This window comes from Anser anser, assembly GCF_964211835.1.
Source record: "Anser anser genome assembly, chromosome: 7".
Taxonomy (NCBI): Eukaryota; Metazoa; Chordata; class Aves; order Anseriformes; family Anatidae; genus Anser; species Anser anser.
In genome coordinates this window covers 9646078-9664317 of record NC_139727.1, presented here as the reverse complement: position 1 = coordinate 9664317, position 18240 = coordinate 9646078, and the positions used below count along the sequence as shown (strand labels likewise).

Here is an 18240-nt window from a genome sequence, read left to right as displayed (position 1 = left end):
TGCCAGACAACAATATCCATAGCAGAGGGGAGCTCTAGGCAGGTCAGTGTGGTAGCCAAAACTCTTTTTCTAGCCACAAGCCATTTAGCCACACCAGTAAGAACCTTTCCAAATGCCATGACACTGAGGCCTGATGTATACGGTGACGTGGCTGACTTAAATCATCATTTATATATGCAATAATAGGGCCTAATTATTTCTATGGTAAGTATCCCAAAAATCAGGTCATCATCCAGCCTCTGTACAGATGCAAATAATGTCAAATTTTTCTTCACAGAAACTCTGCATCAGGGTAAAACAATTGACTGTAGATGGAGCGGATCAGCTAAGCAAAATGGCTTTGAGAACAACAATATTTATTTAGATTGATAGGAGTAGGATTGAAAGGTATATGGTCCAATTACTGCCCACTCAATTTATGCAGCTATAACTCTTACCCACATTTTACTTGGCACATGCACAGCACTTGAAAAATCCAAAATTCAGTGTTTTCACTGGTAACAAACATTTTACCAGATGGTCACTTAATCAAATGTACTTGCTCACCAACACAGAAACTTTGCAACTACTAGCACATTTTTATAACGTTGACGCATTTATAAATCTAAAAGCTGTTCCAGTTCTTTTTATAAAGTCTAATATTGTATAACTAATACTGCAATGGAATTCCCAGTTTCAAAGAGAGTAATGTGACAGATTTTGGTTTAGAACTTTTTCACTCTACAGTTAAGGATTTTTAAGTCTGAGTGCATTAGAGAAAATAACCAATGTCTGCAGACTTCATTTTGCTATAGAGAGATTTGGAATACTAAGAGTTCAACAGAAATTTTAAACTGGCAAACAGTGGCTACATCAGTGGCTATACCTCCGAACAGGAATTTGCCAGCCCTAAGTCCTTCTGCCCACTGCTGTTCTACACTGTTCCCATTCTGCAAACCTCAAGTGTAGGAGTGGAAATTAATTTTTAGGGCAATACTCCAGATGGACATGTTCAGGCAGACAGACTCCGATCCTATCAAAGCAGAACTCCCCCAGCACATTAGAGTTGTCCGGCATGGCTCATGCTGAGGCACCAGAAAGCTGACAGTCTTAAAGCTAATCACAAAACTTCCGAGACTGCTGAGACAAAGGATTTGCCATGTCCAGACTAAAAGGCCAGCCACTCAGCAGATCAACTGAAACAGCAAATCAAGCTGTAGTCAAAACCTTGTCTTTTCTATGGGACTTTATCAGTGAAGCAGGAAGTATCTTTGTTATTCTGTCACTCAGTCCACCTCCTTTTGAAATATGTTACCTCCTGCTCATGCTGAAGACACCTAAGAGTTAGACTGTGTGATCAAACAGGAGAAATCCAGTAGTTTGGTGAAAGCACTCTGACTGTTTGGAGCAGTCAGTCTTCACTGATGAGAATTAGAGAGAAGACGCTGTAAACTGTCTTCCCTCAGAAACAGAGAGGAAGCAAAGAACAAAATAAAGTTTAATCTGATTCCTAATGCACGCATAGTTGATGAGCTTTCAATATTATATATACATATAATATATATATGTTTGCTAGCATTCAGATAATCCCATATGGTCACTGTGGACCTCTTCATCAAGTGGTGAATGTCAAGTTAAAAAAGCTGAAAGTTAAGAATAACAAGTTGAATCACCAGAAAAAGAAGGAAAGAAGGAAGGAAGGAAGGAAGGAAGGACGGAAGGAAAGGAAGGAAGGAAAGGAAGAAAGGAAGGAAGCAGATTACAAATCTATTTTATAAATCCTAAATAGTTTATTTTAGCTAAAATCTCAATTTATGTGGATTTCCAACAAAGCAATACAGGTTCAAGGATTATCTCAGAGATGCTTCTGATATGCAGAAGTAAAAAAAGTAACAGCTACTGAAGTAAACAGGGATAACCAATCAATGTAAAACTTGATATAGCAAGGTGCCACCTGAGCTTACTGGTATTTCAGTGAGAATAATTATATTATGAGAGCGGACACAAAAGGATTTAGGCAGAGGACTCAGGGCTGCTGGAGGTGAGGCTGTGGATTCTTACCATTGAAGGTACTGAAGAACCCAAGAACAGAACCTTCCTTCATTCATAACAGCATCTCAGAGTTTTTAAAGTGATTTTCTTCTTTTCCCAGCTCAGATTCATCATATACTCAAAAGACAGGAATAGAGTGGCTCATCAACAAAGCACTTTGATGCATGTTAGCACAAAGTTGCATAACGTTTATTAAAAAAAAAAAAAGGTGAGGGAAAAAAAAGGGAAAAAAAAAGTAGGATTCTCTGTTCACTGTGATTACTTAAATGGAAGTTCTTGTCTCCATTAAATAAAGAGTGACTTCATAGGATGAATGTGCAACAGTATTTTGTCCCACCAGAATACAATTTGTCCCTTAATTTTTGTCATGTGCTCCTTCTTTAGTTACTAAGACAAAAGTCTGAAATCCCTGAAAAGGATTTCTGTACTAGACCAGTTAAGGCTAATTATGCAGACAAGGATGCGTAGCATCACTTCCTGTCAGCTTGAGAAGGCATAGCTTACAGAAAACAGCAACAAACAAAGCACCCAACAGCAACAAAATCAAACAAAAAGCATTAATGCTTCTTCTGACAGCATCAGCAGGTCTCAGGCTGTGATTTGAAAGAACAAAGCTGAGACTGAAGGGAAGCTGTACCCTTGCCTACTGCAACTAAGTCTCAAGTCAATGTTCAGCCCATTCTTTACAGTGATCTGGGAAGGAAATCTAATCTTCCATTTCAGTCTGCATATCAGTACTGTCTTCCTGCGGTAAGCCTAGTTGTCTTATTTCCATGCCATATGGCAAATCAAATTCACAAATGAAAGGCAAGCAATCACAACTGACTGACTACAGGCAGACCTTTAAATATGAAATTCCTGATTTCCTATATGGTCCTCTGCATTACCTCTATTAAAATATTCAATAATTTGAGATGATATTAAAAATGAATTTATCTCCAAAAGTGTTCCTTTTCTGGCAATGGTATAGCTTCAATTTTGAGTATATTCAATAAACGTTTTATTGATCAAATATCAGTTTTGTTTAGGAATATCTTCAGTGCTATGACAAACAAAACTTCAGAAAATCCTCCAGGGTGCAGAAATTTGAAGCCAATTGTTTTAACTAATCTACTTACTTTGCAGCATGATGCTTGAAATTAAAAGTACACAAAAAATTTGCAGGTACCTCGATTCAAGGAATGAATTGTTCTCATCTGAATTTAAAGCCAAATGATAACATTCAAGACAAACTCTCTGATTGCTCTTGGTTCACCTTTTAAATTCTATATAGAAAAGGATAACATGCATGCTTTACTATTCTGTTTTGTATCTTCATTCTCTCTCTTTCATGCAAGTAAGCATATGTAAATTTCAGGAACTAAACAGGCAGTCAGTATTTCTTTTCATCTTCATGTTTCTTAACTGGTTCTCTCCTCAAGTCCTTCATATGCCAATATGTATTTGTTCTGATTATTTTTCTTATTGAATCAGATAAAGAGATTACAGTGAAGGACATGCGAAGGATTGTTTTTTGTTGGTGTTTTTTTTGTTGTTGTTGTTCGTTTTGTTTTGTGGTGGCGGTTAATATTTAGTACTATGATTAAATGATACAGTTTACCCCATTACTTACAAAGATTATTTCCATTAAAAAAAATACACCATTTAAGACCTCTTTAAGACCTAAAGAATATGTATTTTAATATTTTATCTGGAAAATATTCCAAGAACCTTTCCACAGAAAGTTTTTCGTGATATTTTGCTTACACTTTTTCCACCATTTTTAATAATTAACATTAGTATTTTTTGCTACTGTTGTTATATTAATACACCAATATTATTTTGATGCTTATGTTCTCCTACTACTTGTAGAACGTTATGCTTCCCTAACTCCCACTCATTACTTTTACTATTTACTAAGGTGAAAATTAAGAGATTTCTGGTATGAATTAAAATTAATCATTAAACGTATGTATTTATTGCACATGTTCATATCATAAGTGGTGAGTATGCTTTTGTAAAACTTTTCATAAAACTTTTTGTAAAACCTTTGTGTGCTTATGTAACACTTTTGTAAAACCTACCAAAATATTTTTAAGTTAAATCCTTCTATTGTTATTTCCCTCTCTTTCAATTTGCCAGTATAAACTGATGGTCAAATATAACACATCAGTTAGAAAGGTCTTCCGGTTTCTAGATGCAGCTAAAAGGGTCATATGCATGCAGACCATTATCAACATCTTCAGAGTAGACGCAGACCAAATTATAGTGCTCATTTTTGCATCATAAACTTGTGCTTGTAAGATGTGCACCCACATTAGTGAGTCTACTGCCACAGAGCTTAATATAATTTAGTGTCTAAATTGTGAAAAAATATGGAAAATATTCCATAATTCCAGGAGCAGTTTCTAAATTATTTTATTTTGTTGTTGTTGTTACACCGGTATCTCCAATTTCATTATCCTTTCCTGATGATGAGGTGTGATAGGCAAACATCTCCCATTATCAATTTGATTCCAGTGACATAGCTGTGGTCATTATAAGGCAATCATTTCTAGATTCCTCAGACCTGTTTCCCACCCTTTCTTATCTTTACAGCATAATGTATGTTAAATGTGTTTACCAAATTCCAATACTGAAATTAGAAAAACTTCCAGAGTTGAAAGGGAATATTAATAGGTCTGATGATTCTAAGCAGGCAGCTAAATTATTAGACCTTAGGAAAACAAATCAGTTAATTTATGCCTTAAAGATGCAATTTATTTACATTTTTCTCATTCATGAGGTTTTCAAGTTTCCTCTCCTGCATTTTGTGTCTCTTATTGCCTGTACAAAGCAGACGTGTTTTTTAGTTTTGGCCAATATGCAACCATAAATACAGTATCAAGAAAAAATAATATTCTGGTTGTATAGAAATTGACAAATTGATTAGCAAGTGTTTTATATTTTAATCAAAAACCCTAATTTTATGGAAGTTAAAGCAAAACAGCGAAAGTGATATTAAGCTCTTTGAGCTATTCTTTCTTCCTACGTACAAGCGTCTCAAAGTGCAATACAAAATGATGGCATACTTTGCTGTCATTTTCTGTGAAGTTCTTCAGATCAACAAATCACTATTCTTTTTCAGTATTATTTCTAAATGTTAGCTTTTATTATTTACGGCTTGGAGGGCAGAAGCGGAACCAAAGGCTTACAAAATACCACAGTATATATTTCAGTGATCTTAGTAATGCACTTACAGTAACTATAAATGCAAATCTGAAGGGAACAATTGCACAACCACAGAATTCAACATAGGGAAGCACAAAATGGTTACTCAGGCATAACAGACAGGAAAGTCACCTGAATTCTAATCAACTATATTTACTGATTTTTTTTATTATTATTATTATTAGTGCTGCTTTTCTAGATCATAGTTATTTAAAATCAGTATTCTTACACAAAATAGAATTATTCATCACCCCTAAACAGTGCCACAAGTGAAAGTGGTGATATCCAAAGAGATTTTATAGCTACACTAAGGACTTTGGTGAGATGATGCTCTGTTTTTCTTCCTTTTCTCCCTTAAACAATTGTCCTATTTTACCATATTATGCTTCATTAATGTATCATCACTGGAAAAGAAAACATTAAATACAAAAATATATGGCTTATCAAAAGTTAAAATGGAATGACATTTAATAGAAGAGCTAATACATTCCCCAAATGCATTTAACCCAGCTCTATAGCACTCGCATTTTCAGGGAAGTTGTATTAAACAAGATTTATCATCATGATCTGATCATGTCACCAGAAATTTTCAGCAGGCTCCATCTTATGTATGTTCAACTGGATAGTCAGCAGGAAAAAATGGAAAATTACAATAACTGTTCTAAAATTATTTCCTTTTAGCTTACTATGCCTGCTGCTCAAAACTTTCTAAAATTTCAGCTTTCTTAGATGCAATTTTCATGAACTGGATGCAAAGAACAAATAGATCTAGTGCCTGACTAGGAGAAGAGCTAAAAATGGAGAGTGAGCAAATAGGAAAACTCAGTTTCCTCCCATGTTTATTTTAAAAGACAATCACCCCAATGTTTTAAGAAGTCTGAAGATCATTAAAGATGGTATAACATACACCATATAGCAAGCTATTTTTCTCCAAATTTCTCCAATTATTTTCTATCTAATCAATACCCTGATCATTACTGACTGCAAGTTTTAAGTTAATTTTCAACTTACTTGCTATGTTCATGATACAGCAAAGTAATTTAGTCCAATCCCTCTCACAATCAACTTTAATGATACTGTTACAGCTACTGAAGCTGCACACCTTTATATATAACTGAAGGTGACAGAATTTCAGCAGTGAATGGAGAGACGATCATTGTTTTTAAAGCGTGTTGTATCATATCTCAAGGAGGGTAAGTAAGAGCTCCTGGCAGCTAGTAAAATAAATACAGATTCATCATGGCAAGGGAAAAACCTCTTGTATGAGAGTTGTAAGAGCTGGAGCTACTTCACTGTACTACCTATGAAAAACCAAGTCATTCACAAAGATGGAAGCAGGCCATATGTTTGAAAACACTATTCTAGTTAAGAAATTCATACCTTGCACCTAGACGCCAAATTCTAGGTTGTTTTTTTTGTTTGTTTTTGTTTTCTTTCGACAGCAAGAGAACCTCAAATTAGTGAGTATATTCTTAGTTCAGTTACTCTCCTGACATGGAAGACAAAGTCACAGAAGCAGAAAACGCACTCAACTCCCTTTGCACCTCCCTGAAGTCATGTTGTAGATCCCAGTTGCAATTCTTCTTTGTGTAAGCAAACTATAATTGTTTTCTTTTTCTGTTTCAATGGGAATAGAATTAGACCCAAAGCTGTTTAATTATAAATGCTGCCTATGCCTCACTTTTCTGTTAACCATTTTTGATGACCTATCAGTGTGCAAGAGCTCCATTTGTACCTGAAACATTTTCAAACCATATGAACTCTGCATAGTAACAACTCAAGATGTGCAAACAGAAACTTGCAGTTTTTATGATTATAACTTTATTACAAAAGGCCATACAGCAATTAAATCTTATAATGACTCTGCACGCAGCTGCACAGTACATATACCTACACAAAATAGGGCTGAATTCCTAGGAAACAAATTATTTTAATGCAAAATATAACTACAAAATCCATTATTTTTTACTACAAGTCTGCCTGTGGAAATTGTTTTGCTATTGATAACAGATCAGAAAGCCCATTTTTAGTGGTTTCCAAAATGCTGTTAACAAGACTGGAGTATAAGCCATGCAAATAATTTTCATTTTTGCGAATATTTCTATTCCATTAAGGATATTTTCCCATTCAGTTTCCCTGATGGTAAAAGCCATCAATAAGAGATGAAGCCAATCAAGGAAGACGCAATTGCATTTCTGTTGCTGATCAGATGACAAAGCAGAGCCAGGCAAGATTCCCACTGAAGCATCAGATTGCCGACATGCAGAACTGCAGTGTTAACTACCGATTCTTGTCAACCACTTGGCAACTTTTTCTGAAAAAATGTTTATGGCTTCACTTTCCTTAGCTACACAAATGCTACTGTAATATCTGAAAAACAGTACACCACCATGTACTGTTAGGGTGGAAATGATATGCAGAACCATTTTTATCTAAAACGTGTAAGTGAACAGTCAGTGATTAGGGAATCAAATTTCATGGCTAATAGGTTCACTGATTACTAGGAATTGGCGGTATTTAATTAAAATACTTTTACTCAGCCAAGAAGGTCATTATTTTCTAATGGAAGCTGGAACATTTCACTGCATCCTCTCAGTTGTCATCACATCCTTGGCACACTAATTAGTTCTCTCAAATCAGCTGCACTTGCACTGGAATTCTGTTGTGCTTGTAAAAATAATTAGAAGTTTTCCTAAAAAGTTAAGCTGCATGACTCAGTTCTGCTATTCAAATGCAATATGCTTAATTTATTTGGAGGGAAGGAAGCGAGGAAAGTATCTTTTTTTACGGTGTGATTTGTTGTTGTGGTGTTTTTTTTTGTTTGTTTTTTTTAATTACACAGTTAACTTGAAAAGGGTAAGAGTGATTTATTTATTTTTTTAATCAGTTTCTGTAAGCACAGCTAATGGTCTACCTAAATAACCTAGAACAATAACCAAAATGATCATTACACATGCATATCAGATAGGTGATACATTTCATCTGGGACTCTGAAGTTGCCTCAGAAACTTGGATGTCTGGCTACACAAATTTATGGAAATTGAGTGTTCAAACATAGAATCACAGAATGGTTTGGGTTGGAAGGGACCTTAAAGCTCATACAGTTCCAACTCCGTGACATGGGCAGGGACACCTTCCTCTAGGCCAGGTTGCTCAAGGCCCCATCCCGCCTGGCCTTGAACCCTGCCAGGGATGGGGTATCCACAGCTGCTCTGGGCAGCCTGTGCCAGTGCCCCACCACCCTCTGAGTAAAGAATTTCTTCCTAATGTCTGATCTAAATCTGCCCTCTTTTAGTTTAAAATTATTGTTCCTTGTCCTATCAATACACCCCCCTTCCCCAGCTGTCCTGTAGGCCCACCCCCTTCAGGTACTGGAGGCCTGTAAGGCCTTCCCAGAGCCTTCTCTTCTCCAGGCTGAACAACCCCAATTGTGTTCAAAGACCCAGATATAAATGAATTATTGGTAGAACTGTGAGGAAAAAAAAAGTCTTTAAATGACTGTGAAGCAACTACTTTGCCAGTGCTAAGTGCAGCCACTCAGAGCTGCCGCCTGTCCCTCGTGCTCCTTACGCTTGGCCCTGGGCCGCCCTGCTATGCACAAGGGCAGCAGTGCAGCCAGCGCTTCTAGGAGAGGGTCACAAAGGCAGAAGCATGGCAAGATCACGTAACTGGCGGTAGGCAGGGGATGCTAGACATACAGGGCAAGCCATATCAAAGGAAGATCAATAAAAAGCTAATGTCTGCACGTGTTTGCCTGTGAGCCTGATAAAGGATTGGTGAAACTGCTCTCAAAGTTCAGTACATGAAGACAGGATTCCTTGAATCACAGCATACAGATGTGATAAATCATAACACAAGACTCCCTTCAAAGCATCCATAATCACTCTGCAGCAGTTCTCATACATTCAGCAAGAACAATTTGTGGTAAAGAAAACGATGAGCATTCTAAGAAACCATAATGGATGCTTCTTCAAAAACTTACCTTTCCCAAACAGGCTGTTTCTAGTATCTGACATTGTCTGGCAGATAGTTATTATTTATTAAACAGCACCTGTTGCCAGATTCTTCCAATAAGTTTCAAACAAATGCAGAGCTAATAGAAAACACTGGCATCCACACAAATCACATAGAAAATTACTTGGAATAGCATTTTTTTTTTTTATTAAACATTTATATATCTCTGCAACATCTATGCTTAGTTGGCTTATCAGATGACAGTGCTAAACAGTATGAAATTGAGGCTGGGATAAAAATGTTTGGTTTAGATACAAGAATAACTGGCATTATTAGATAGATAGATAATAGATATTTAGCAGATTCTTTTGTCAAACAGCACCAAGTGAGAAGTTTTGAATGCAGTGTTCTACTGGAATCATTAAGCAGTGACAAAGGCTAGTCCAAGTTGTAGAGTATTAACCCTGATACTGCTTTCCAGACAGTACCCACTATACAATCAGTCAGACTTTTAGACTGCCTGTCAGCTAACATGGAGCAGAGAACAAAGATGCTTTCTCCTATGGTAATATTTAATACTAATAAATGTGTGCTGTGGTACAAGAAAGCTGTACATCAAATACTGTGCTGTAAAACATTAAAGTAGGAATTTCTGCACCAGTAACACTGGTGAAAATCAGTTTTCTGGCTTTCGTTACTGTTGTCAAAGGATTTACTTATTTGCAAATCCGTACTGCTAATAAGATTAATCTCTAACTTGGTTTAAAGTCAAAATATGCTCACAGTAGCTGACAGTACTGCAAAGTAGCGATCAGACATTTCTAGATCTAAGCTTCTTGCCTTCTCTCTTTCCATCTGAAATAAACCAGCTGAATCGAACATAAATGCCCTTGGCCACAATTCCTTTTATTTAAAGGAGATTAAAACTGTAACTGGAATTGAGAATTTCATACTGCCAAATAGCAGGTGATCAATGCGTGAGGTCTGCATGAAAGAAAGATGCAGTGTTGAAAGTGCTCTGGGATTTGAAGAAGGATGCATGGCATGAAAACAGAACAAAGATCTCCTTCACCTGCCACGTAATCCTCACACAGCTAACCTTGCAGGCCACACTTGCACCTGGTTGTTCTACTCCATATAGTTATGGATAAAAATCTCCAGTATGTATCCCAAGCTGGTCTGGAGGCTACAAAATTTGTACATGCTTTTTATGGCTTTTAAATGGAATAAATCACTGCATTAAGATTGTTTAATTATATGAGTAAATTGACAGCTAGTAACAAATCTATCCCTTCTTTGTGAATTTAATATTCAAAAGACATGTGAAAAGTAAAAAAACAACCAAACAAAAAAAAACAGTAAAACAGTTTAGGAGGCAAATGACGACGTTAACTCATCACAGAATCTACAAGAATTACACTTCTGTAAGTCAAACACGTTTCATTTAAATTAACTGCAGAGAACAGAATGTCCCTTCTAAGTGTTTTTTTTGCAGATGGGGATTGTGTTTTGGATTCACATTGCCAGTCTGAAAAGAAAAAAAAAACACCACCAACAACAACAAAAAACTGCTGCAACAACTCCTGAGCATTTGTCTGTTTGGTTTATTAAGTTAGAAGTTACTGTCTGGGATATAACCAAACAAATAGCTACTAAAGTTGGAACAGCTCTTTCAATTAGCATTGTCATACAAACAAGAACATTTGCGCTGTGAATGAATAAATGGCTGACAGAGGCAAGGCGAGTGGCTGCTGGCTGGGGAGACTGCAGAACGGCGGCAGCGCTAGGATGCGATCTCTCATGCCAGCTCCCCCCACTCACGCACCCTCTTCCAAGACTGCATTGCGTATGCTCTGTCAAATCAGCCAGATATTACGAGTCAGAAGATGGAAAAGCATGACTGACACACCACGAACGGCTGGCTCCCGTCCCTCTCCGCAGTGGGAGCAATGCACAGCATCTGACCTGGCACACGGAAGCTGCAGCGTGGGGTGACCGTATGCAGGGAAGAGACCCCACGACAAACACCCTGCACATCCCTACCAGCTGGCCCTGTGTGAGGAGTTTCAACATCCCTCTCTCAGCAGCATGGCCTGTGCACCATGACATCCCACGAGTCAACCCCTTCCCCACAGGAACAGGGGTGAAGGCCACAATGGTATTCTGACACTGAGTGCCACAGGGGGCCCTTGCAGGAACAGCAGCCCTTGGTGCTCCCCAGTGTGAGGGAGGGCACTGTCAGGAAACTCCTGCCAAGGTGGCAGCCGTACCTGTCACACACAGAAAGCTCTGGCACCAGGCAGCTGCTGTATCCGGCACCGTGCTGGTGCGAGGAGTGCCTTGTGGGATGCTTGTCAGCAGCACTAGAGCCTGCCACACCTGGCAGTGGGTTGAGATAATCAGTTGGTGGGAAAATAACATATTTTTTCTTGTCAGGGAAGTACAGTCTTCTCTTCCCCCTCCTCCCAATCTGAAGTTTGACAAAACCACACACACACACAAAATAAACTACAAAGGGAAATCATTACATCTTTCCTAAAAGTTTTCACCCTTCCTAAAGGTGAAAGCAGCCCAATAACTATAAGACATATCCAAGCATCTTGTGAAAAAGAGTGGAAGGAGGGAGTGAGGGGAAGGTAAATGGAACCTGTAGAGCAGGAAGGCAGAAAAGACCTTAAAATGTCGATATCCACACATTTAAATGTAATGGAAAAAAAGAAAAAACTATGTTCCTGACCCTAAAATTACAGCACACAAAAGAAATAAAGTAGTAGCACCTATCTTTATCCTCCTCCTGATTGTCAGTGTGTCCTGACAGACTGAACAAGAACTAACTCCAACGGTACAGCATCAACGGACTGACCAGAGTATACATCCCAGCCCGAACAATGGATTTGACAGCCCAGACCAAAAAGTCTAAAATGTTAAAACCCCAAATTTAAGTGTTCAAAATTTTAGACACATCTAGCTTGTCCAGACTACAAGATATCAGTCGTGTCCCAAAAGGGAATTTAATGAAGATGTAGTTTTAGTTTTGCATATGTATCTTCTAAAAATCCTGTTGCTGGATTGATAGGATTTGCCTTGCATTCCTTTAAATGAAAGATTGGCCAGCTCAGCACCTGGTTAAGTAGAGGGACAATATCAACACCACTGAACCTTTTCAACAAAAGGGAAGCAGCATACCTGACAAGCATATAGAAACTGGACTGCTAATCAAAGGAGAAACTTGGGGGACTTGGGGGGGGGGGACGGGGGGGACAACCGCACATGATTATTAGAAGAAAAATTCATGTTATAAATGACCACACTAAGTTCCTCCTATCAATCGCCATTTTTATGGGCAGCAGGTAAGGACTGTCTTGTCACACATCACAAAAATTTGTGCTTTTACAGAGTATGAAATACAAAACTTTTCAAATTACTAAAAAAAAAAAAAATTAGATTACCTCAATGCAATACATTTACTGCATTGATCTTCCATGTAGGCCACAACATTTTCAGAACATTTTCAGTATGTAATCGGAAGTATTAATTTAATTCATTTTATTGAAAACTACTGTCTACTTCATCAGATCATTCTCATGCCACTGCAAATCTTATCTGAGGGTATACTGATCAAAGCATCTTTAACAGACATAGATTTAGAACTCCTTGTAAATTGGAATGCTAAACCTGCTGTTAACACATCCAGGGAAACAGCCTCAACAATTACATTACTTAATTATTTATGATAGGTCAGATTTGAAGTTAGCATAATTTAGTATTCTCCTGAAGAGCTCCCAGCTAGGATACTTTAGTTGACTTAGTGAATAAATGAAACTGAATCTGATTTATGAGGCTGTAATATAGGAGATGTTCAGGCTTTGCAGGAATGGTGCTGTTGTCTAGTGCCATGCCTCAGCGCACTCTACAGAAATAATGGGGTCAATTTTTACTTTGTATTGTCTGTACTGTCTTTGTACTGGGATAGCCACTGGTAGCACTTAAGGAGGATAGTGCTACAGATCAGAAGTGTCCATTCCCTCCTCTGTAATTGCATCAGCACACCTCCCCCAATAAACAATAGAAATGGAAATTATTACAATGAATAATGTTTGGATTCAATGCTGAGGAAGAATAAGCAAGCAGAATTCAAGAAACACTGGCAGACCTGAAAGGAGGAGATACTGGCAGTCTTCTCTCTCTCTCTCTTTTTTTTTTTTTAATGATAGAATAAGACACAGGCCTCATTCAAAGGTCACATTTGCATCTACCACATAAATATATCTTCCATCTCAGTAACAGCTGAAACGTTAAAATCTGTAACTATCAAAAAATTAAGAAGGTTTACATTACAATACCTTCTATGACCCTCCAGTAAAAAATTCAGCTTTTATTGCAATATTGCTTTCTGTCTATATACAGTACCTAACATTTAATTACAGTCTGGCATATCTATTTAGTTTTGGTTGTTTGACTTAGGAAATGTCTCAAAAAATATCACAAAGCAGAACCTATTTTTTCCAGGAAAATTGTACAACATGGTGTGTTACCTGTCAAGATAAGAAGAGGTTACACAATTATAGGTGTTCATACTGAACTCAATACAATTTTTGTGTTAGGGAAAGATGAAGGTGGAGATAAAGTGGATTAGCACAGGATCATAGAACAAATTAGACTGGAAGAGATCTTTAGAGGTCATCTGGTTGTTTCTCTGCTAACTGGGATAACATCAGGTTAAGATAAGGCTGCTCAGGGATATGTCCTGCCATGTTCTGAAAACCTTCAAGGATGTAGAACCTACAGACACAGGTATTTGTCCACAAACTGGTAGCAGTCATTCTTAAGACAGTAAACACAACAAAATCTCCCTTGAGAGCCTGCTGTCAAGTTGCTTAATAAATGATGAGTTTGCAGCATAAAATAGCTAGTTCACCTTGATGATTTTTTTTTTTCTTTTCAGAATTCTTAAACGATACTTATTATTGGGACAGAGATATTTTAACAGACATGGAAAGTAGTTTTGTAGACCGATGATTTTGCTGTAAGTTCCTATACTGCCTTTCTCCCTTGAATACCTGAATGAATTCAGCAGAATCCAACCCACCTAAGCAGCCTGTGATGGAACCAAAATCACTACCTGTGAGATACAGAAGCTAGGTTATATATTTTTGTTTGAAGTTTAACTGTCTTGTTTTCTTCTGTTTTCAATCCCTTTTTCTTGTTTGCAGCAATCAGAAAATTACCACAGATACAGCACTTGTAAACGTTTTTGTAGATTCTAGCATTACTTTTTAATATAACACAGAACTATCCTGAGTCCTCTTTTCAGAGAAGAGATTAATACATTAACTACAGAAAATGCAATTCAACTTCCTTCTTCAAGTCTTGGGGCTATTTTCCTTTATTATCTTGTTTGTCAGCAACAGATGCAAAACTCCAGAGCTACAGTTTTGGATCCCTTTGTAAACAATGATAAAGACAAAAAGCAACAACTTTTAATCTTGACCAAAGGAGATTTTTAGAATCAGAGTAATAAAAAACATCATTTTGAAGCTCAGAGAGTTGGGGTTGTTTAGCCAGGAAAAGAAAAGGCTCTGGGGAGGCCCAATAGCGGCCTTCCAGTACCTGAAGGGGGCAGGCCTACAGGACAGCTGGGGAAGGACTCTTTGTCAGGGGTGTGTACTGATAGACAAAGAACACTAGTTTTAAACTAAGGGCGGGCAGATTTAGATCAGACATTAGGAAGAAATTCTTTACTCAGAGGGTGGTGAGGCAGTGGCACAGGCAGCCCAGAGCAGCTGTGGATGCTCCATCCCTGTATTTTATCATACACATGCTCAAGGCTGGATGGGGCCTTGAGCAACCTGGCCTAGTGGAAGGTGTCCCTGCCCATGTCAGGGGGTTGGAACTACATGAGTCTCTTCCAACCCAAATCATTCTGTGATTCTATGCTCCTGTGACTTTTTGTTCCACCTACTAAACATCAAAAATTGATTAGAAAACTATACAACTAAAAGTTCAGGTGAGATCATGCAAATACAAAGGCAGTTTCTGTTAACATGATTATATTCCTCGCTATGGGAAGTAATCTGGTCATTTAGGAGATTACAGTTTGATTTTCAGTGGCGATTGTAAAAAGCCTACGCGGCACCTGCCCACTGCTCTGTACTTTCTGTGACTTTTCGAAATATTTCAAATTATTGTCCTGGAACTGCCTACTGAAATAAGCCCACATTCAACATATTTAACACCAACTTCCACCTCTTTAGTGAACTGCTCAGTGTAAAACTACAAAGCTCCAATTAGTGACAACAGATGTGACTAAAATTTCATAAAAGCTTTCAAGAAGCGACCTTTAAATAATAAAAATATCCCATGGTTTGAAAAAATCTGAGTCAGATATAACAGATGAGAAGACTTTTCTGTACCCCTTGTGTCTGCCTACTTGTTGGATATGCATTAGTGAACTGAAAATAATTGTCATTATGATTTCAATTTGTACATACAAAAACACAATCAAAAATCCTAACGATTAGCAAATTAGGCATCATGATTAATTTCTCCCTGGTTATTTAACCATATTTTCCTCCCTTTCCATTAGAAATGGTCCTTCTAATGCTTCCATTAGTATGCTGCAATTTTAGTGGTAGTGACCTAAAGAATTTTGCCAAAATAAATGGTTTCAGAATGAGGTACTTTTTAAATTAGTAATTTTAAATCAAAACATATAAATTAAAAAAAAAAATGCAAGTACAGAAACCATACTTTTCTTACTACTACTGTTAGTAAGTTGCTTGAAAATGTGGAAATTAAAGATTTTCCACTAAAAATGTCAAATTACATGTGTTTTGCTTAAAGCTAGTTTTTTTTTTTTTTTTTAATAGACATACTCGAATACTAATAATGTTGAGCACTAACCTAGAAATCACCAGTACTGTTACACTGAGATGTATTAAAAGTTTGCTCTGGGATTGGTACACTTGTTAGCAAGTTTATTGACATGGTAAGTGGCACCTCAAATAATGTCATGGCATTTGTAATTTGATCATTGAGTTTTGGACCTACAGTCCTCTACAAGTAGTTACAAATCCACCTCATGTTCTTGAGTGATAGATTCAATATTTAAGTATCTGATTTAAAGGAGAGTTAAGTACAATTGTCAGCAGCTCATTATCCATTTCCTACATATCAGAGCTGCTCAAGAGCTCAAGTTTTCTTTCTGCATACAACCAGAAAAATTACTTCAGAGCATGTCCCTCAGTATCAGTTTATCCTGCCTCAAAAGCCATTCTTGTTCAAAAAAAAAAAAAAAAAAGGTCCAATGGATTTCAAATCATGCACCTAATGGGCACATGAACACGTAAAGAAGATTCTACCAAGTAGTGGCACAGACTAGCCCATCACATCTTCCCCAATTAAACTCTTCTGGCAATAGGATAGGTAGACCTCTAGATGCAAAACAGAAGAAATAGCATGTTCTCATTTTTCTCAGTATGAGTATCCAGGTCATCATAATAACATTAGGTTGATTAAATTCTGCCTGTAGAGCTACAGTTTGTTAGTTGTATCTGCAAACATTCCTACTGTTTGGGAGAGTCTGGCCTAGTAGAACAGAAACTGTTTATTGTGTCTTCACCTAACCTGCTAGTTCTGCCAAATTGCTTGCACTCAGGATATCTTCAGATAGGTGTGAAAGCAATTACAGAGATACCTAGTCTATTTTTGCTGATTTTTTCCTGTTCAAAATCTACCCATTTGAGAAACTAAACTAAAGTCTTGGAATGAGTAATATTCTGGGCTTCAAAACACATCACATTTTCCCTACCAGCAGTTGCAAGAAATCTGGTACTACTCAAGAATAGCAACAGACAAGATTATAATTTTTACCACATTTTATTCCATCGATATTGCTTTTTCAAGAATGACAAGGAGAAAGGGATTTCCTTCTGGTAAGTCAGAAGATTGCATCTTGCAGTCTGTAGAAACCCAGCACATATATTTTGTTCAAAACATTTGGTGCAGAGGAGACCTGAAGACCATATGGTTTACTGCAAGAGACTTCTTTCCACACCTCTGACACATCCTCCTCGAATGTTGGTCTTGTTAGCTGTGCGAGGAGTCTATGGCAGGAGTCAATAATGCCTGTGTGGAGGGACCTGTGCTCCCCAGTAAAGCCCGACTGTTTACGAAACTTTAATTGCAGTGGCAACAAGAACTGGACAAATGAAGTTGTTCCAGCAGATCTGGAATCCAATAACGAAAACTTGCCTAGAAGTAGCTGACAGTCTTAAACGAGACTCACGGCAGCGGTTCCTGAACTGAGACTCTGCAGGGTGCCTCCAAGTCCACAGAACTGCAAATGCCACAACTGTGAAACGTCTGTCAGTTCTTCCTGATGGCCATCATTTGGATTTTAGAGACTCCTTGTGGTTTTGGCACATTTAAAAAACAAAAACAAAAAAAACTTTTGAACACTTTTCTTCAAATATTCTTCAAATATTTCTTTTGTTTCAGTCACAAAAACATTTGCAGTTTAAAACAAAAATCAGGCTACGCCCACGCCAACAGGAGAGGACTCACAAGAAGTTTCTGAACATGAAGATGTGACATCTGTAGCTCTACCGAGTACTTGCTAACTCCCAAGTGCATACAACTGCAGTAGTAAGAGGAGAGATTATTCTCCTATTTATCATGCACATCTTACTTGACAAAGATTATTTTATCCTCTCTTTTTCTGTATTTTGTTACTTGCAAAGTAGGATAGGGTAATTCCAAACATCACAATTATATACTGAAGCATTTCATCAACAGTTGAACTACTCAGATTGCAAAAATCAAATACTTCCAACTGGTTTAGATATTAGTTTTCTTCCTCAGCCTACAGAGCCTGGTTTTGCTAGAGGTATGATATTTCTTCTTTGGATATGTCTTGACAAACATTTTTCACTAGCGAGAATCAATTTGATTAAATGAACTCCTTTTATGGCATAAGGTTGATTTGGTAAACAGCCTGCTTCTGCATTTTGAAAGTAAAGCTACATCACGTGAATTCTCAAGTTAAATCAAGCTTCAAAGCATCTT

General features: G+C 37.4%; 2 protein-coding genes across 3 annotated transcripts in view; both read right to left on the bottom strand.

Annotated features, from left to right (window-relative positions):
* NRG3 (neuregulin 3) overlaps positions 1–18240 on the bottom strand; it is a 398941-nt gene that overhangs the window by 320961 nt on the left and 59740 nt on the right. The window lies entirely within an intron of this gene.
* LOC310902391 (uncharacterized protein) overlaps positions 16427–18240 on the bottom strand; it is a 495211-nt gene continuing 493397 nt past the window's right edge. The window contains exon 15 of the mRNA XM_083843892.1: positions 16427–17582. The gene's annotated coding sequence lies outside the window, so the exon portion shown is untranslated. The remainder of the gene's footprint in view (positions 17583–18240) is intronic.